This window comes from Athene noctua, chromosome 2 (assembly GCF_965140245.1).
Source record: "Athene noctua chromosome 2, bAthNoc1.hap1.1, whole genome shotgun sequence".
NCBI lineage: Eukaryota > Metazoa > Chordata > Aves > Strigiformes > Strigidae > Athene > Athene noctua.
The window spans coordinates 33,979,064-33,983,963 of NC_134038.1; positions in this window are offsets into that span (position 1 = coordinate 33,979,064).

Consider the following 4,900-nt stretch of genomic DNA (forward strand, 5'->3'; position numbering starts at 1 on the left):
CTTGATAATGTTCACTTTGGCTATAGGCAAGCATTTCTTTTCTGCATTGTATGAAAGACTAAAAGAAGTTTTATGGCCTGTGTAATGCAGAAAGGAAACCCCTCTGGTCATAATTGTCTATGAATTCCAGACTAGGGATTCCCAGTCTGCAAATCCCAGCTAATCTGTTTTCTCCCCTCCCATTCAAGGGACCAATGGTCATAAGTGGTGGGTTTCATACAGACAATCTTCAATCCCTGTACCTGAAATGCAGAGACGTCCAAAAGAGGAATCCTTCCTGTCAGCCCACCTAGAGCAACATGAAGTATGTGTATCCTAGGGAATGTGGTCCCTTGCAGCAGAAGGAAATTTGTTTGTACAGAACCATTAAAAATAAAGGAGCAAAGTAGATTTTCAGGTATTTGTCCAAACTGAAGACAAAGATGAAGAAGAAGATGAAGGAGAGGGAGAGGGAGAGGAGAGGAGAGGAGAGGAGAGGAGAGGAGAGGAGAGGAGAGGAGAGGAGAGGAGAGGAGAGGAGAGGAGAGGAGAGGAGAGGAGAGGAGAGGAGAGGAGAGGAGAGGAGAGGAGAGGAGAGGGAAAAGAAGGGAAAGAAAGGAAAGGAAAGGAAAGGAAAGGAAAGGAAAGGAAAGGAAAGGAAAGGAAAGGAAAGGAAAGGAAAGGAAAGGAAAGGAAAGGAAAGGAAAGGAAAGGAAAGGAAAGGAAAGGAAAGGAAAGGAAAGGAAAGGAAAGGAAAGGAAAGGAAAGGAAAGGAAAGGAAAGGAAAGGAAAGGAAAGGAAGAAAAAAAGAAAAGAAAGAAAGAAAGAAAGAAAGAAAGAAAGAAAGAAAGAAAGAAAGAAAGAAAGAAAGAAAGAAAGAAAGAAAGAAAGAGAAAGAAAGAAAGAATAATGGAAAATTAAATGTTTGGAATGCCACAAAAGATTAAAAAGACAAATCAACTAAAAGATTTATGAAATATTTCTTGTAAAAACAGTTTGTAAATTATTTTTAGAAAGGAAAGCTAACAGTACATCACAGAACCAGGAATGATTTAACATAATATTCAGGAAGACCTTCTTCAACACTTATTCAACTTTCTAGTGTGTCTTCAAACTAAGGAATTTTGTTAATTTGAACTGGAAACAATGCTTTAAAACAGTGAACTCTAATGTGTCAACAGTTAATTAGCTCCTCCATATTATATGATTGTCAAAATAAATTGTTTAGTGCTAACAATACCTTTCTTGAACAACTTACAGAATCACCACACCCTTTTCACACAATTTGTTCTAGAACAATTGCTGTATCACTGAAATAAAAATCCTAAGCAATTTGATCAGGTGACTTTTATGTAATATTAACAGGGTTGTCACAGCAGATAGTACATATAGCTAACTACTTGATAAATACGTTCAAGAAAAAAATAGCAATTATAACAATTAATAGCTATGAAAAAAATAAAATAAGATCTATTTTCAGGAAAAAAAAAATAAAACAAAAACAAACCAAACCAAAAGATGATGTAGATAATTAAGGTTTTTTTTCTCCCTCACATGTTCTAAACTGGTATAAACAGGTTCATTGAAATGGATATTATGTATGGGTTAGGGGAAAGACAGAGCAGCTGTTCAATGCTCTACAACTGTGCTGTGCTACATGGTTTTGGACAGGATATGAAAAACATCTTTCCTCTGTGGAAACAAGTGGGGAATTGGGGAATTTAAGAGGGCAGAGTATTTTTACCCACAGTGATTTTGGGCCAGGTCATCAGCTGTAAGACCCTTGCTCTCATGAATGTGATGTGAGATCTCTAAAATTACCATAGGCAGCAAGGCTGTGTATTTCCTTATAAGAACACTATGTAAGCCACAGAGTTTCTGAAAATACTAGTTGCACCCAAGAATCTGTAGGGTTTGGAAAAAACAGGTCCCAGAAGGACCCAATCCCACTCCCTCCCAGTTCTCTGATTTCCTTTGGGAAGGTGCTGTTCAATCCCAATACCAACCTGGCCTGCTGATGTTCAGGTCCTGAAAATACGTGAGTTGTGAAAGAAGGGTTCACAGCACAAAGCAGTCCCATCGCGTGGTCCAGGAGCACTAAACAACAAAACCTATCACTTTGGTTAGAGTAAATTGCTTGTAGATGCATCTATGAATATTAAACTCACTTCAAACAGCAGGGAGCAGGCAACCTACTGTTTGAAATAAGAATGTGTGCTTACAAGTCATCCACTATTGAGGGACTTTCCCCATCAGACAGCAAGCCAGCAGGCAATCTAATTTTTTCCTTTAATGGTTCCTACAGTGTTAAACTGGCTTTCTTGCAAAATCCCATTCATTTCATCTATGCCTGTTTTTGAAACACCACCTTAAGACCTTTCCTGCCCATAAGGTGTTTTCAGAGTTACAACTGTGGCCATATATTAGTTCAGATCCTGGTTGGTACTTTTTTTTAAATTTTAATTTGTGGAGAGGTCTTATTATTTATTTAAATAATTTCTTTAATTATATTCCATTTTCTATTTGCCTTAGTACTATCCCACTAAGAACTAAAAAAAAAAAAAAAAAGTTTGATATCACACCGTTTACTAAACTTTCCAGAGGACCATGATAAACAACAGCATTCTGAGCCACTAAAACCTGGTATCTATTCCTACCAGTAGTCATAGCAAGCTTGCTGAAATATGTTTTAATATTATTGACCTGGAAAAAAAGCCTGTTATTTCTCACCTGACCAAACTAATTTTGAGAAGACAGGTTTCTCAAGAAGGCATCTTCCCATTGGGCACAACCAGAATGGAACTAATACAAGGAAAAACATGAGACTTCCTTGAGAATATCTTTCTTTGTATGACTTATGGAAGTCCTGAAGTATTTTATCACCGTTATGCTAAGTTAGCTGATTTGTTTTAAGGTTCTTTAAAAAGCTTAAGTATGAAAAGGGAAATGAGATTCATCATCGTCTTCTCAGAGTTCTCAATCTATGGGTATATTAAAGAAAAATATTTAATGCAAGTAGCTTACCACTTAGTTATGCTAACTGCTTTCTTGGGAAGTTCTGTTCTCGTTTTCTGTGGTATCTTTTTATGTCACCACACATTCTGCTAGCTTTCCATATGCTTTTTAAAAATTGTTTTAAAAGAACGAGACAGCTATGTGCTGTACTAACACATCAGTGCTAATCTCTTAGTCAAACATTATCTGTTACATGAGCCTGTCACCACTGAGTGTTCGTTTGTGTATGAGAGCTGTTCTGTATGAGTATTTTAGTTAGGATGGCTTAATCTTACTACACTAATTTAAAAAGGAAAAAAAAAAAGTTACATGTACAGTCATGCAAAGCCACTGTTTTGAAGGTGCTTGACTGTGTCAAGAAAAATGGGAAAATACACACTCTTATAGTCAATATCAGGCTTTTTAACATGATACAAGTATTTTACAGGCATTCTAATCTCCAATTATTTTGCTGTGGTCTGGGTGGAAAAATAATAAATTATTATGAATACAAGCATAAAATCATGATAATGAAAATAATGTCTATACTTTTAGTTGCAAAACTTTAAAGATCAGTGTTTTAGATCCACAACTGAATACTACAGCTAAAATTCTGAATCTGTTCAAGTCACTGAACATTTTAACATTGACCATACAGCAAATATTTGACTGGTATAATTTATATGGTATCAATGGGAGGAGGTAGAAAGAAGTGTCAGTAAGGTGTGGCAATGTTTTTCTTTGCTTCCAAGATTATTGTATGGTATCAGACATATTCATATTATATCTTCCAGAATAAATTATGATAATTTTTAAAGTTTGGGACTAGATGGAGTCCAGAATAACATATGTAATTTATAGGCTTTAATGTTCAAGGACATCTGGGCTTTTATAAAGATTCTGTAAAAGGGTGCTGACTCATCTTGACAGATACCAACTTTCTCTCTCCAAGCAGTCATCTTCTCTACTTGCAGAGCTCTTACCTTAAATAAGAACGAACATGTACGTTGAAGAACAATTTTCTAACAGGAAGATTCAATACCCTGTAAAGCTCCCTCTCAAGGGAGGTTGCAGGAGACCCGTTGCCTGAGTCATTTGAAACTAAACTGGACAAAATTCAAGTAATATACTGTAGGGAACAATTTTGGATGAATGAGGACTGTACTAGTTGGTTTAACAAATCTTTCTTATTTCTAGCTTCTGTGATTTTGCAGCAACTTTAATGGGACACAAAATATGCAGAACTGCCAAAATGGCTGAGTACCAATCCTACATCTTTTCATCTGGAACCACATTATATAGGTCTCGTTTAAATTATGTCAGAAACTAGGGCTATGTACAGCAGATATGTTACAGGATTATGATACACAATAAGACCCTCTACCTCAAAGTGTCAGTACTATTGTCAAAAATTTTTGGATTGTGGTCCCTCTCAATTCTTCCACTAACAAAACTGCACAACTTAACTGTAAATTTTTACTACTACTATTACATCATTGTTGTTTCTTTTGTATTTTGCTGATTTGTTGTTTGCGTTTTGTTTTTTTTTTCTCACAAATTACAAGGCAGTCAATGCACAGAATTATTGAATTAATGTACAAACCAAAAACTTACAGTGTCATTTTTAGCTGATGCTACATTTCAACCTGAACTGGTTTTGTTCTGGAGAAGTTGTACTAAGCTATACTGACAATATTTTATTTTTTTTCTCTTTAAAACAGTAAAATACAGCACCCAGTCCAAGGGCCATTGAAGCCAACTTCAGTGGACTACGGAAAAAGCATGCTTTGCAAGTAAAAGCTAGACAGTTTCTACCCAGAACTGAATTCAACACAGCAAACATGTATGACTCATGATCTGCAGCACTTCAATACAGAGTTTGTGAACTACTCTTGATCAGAGGCTGTTAAGTGTGATGAAATCTATA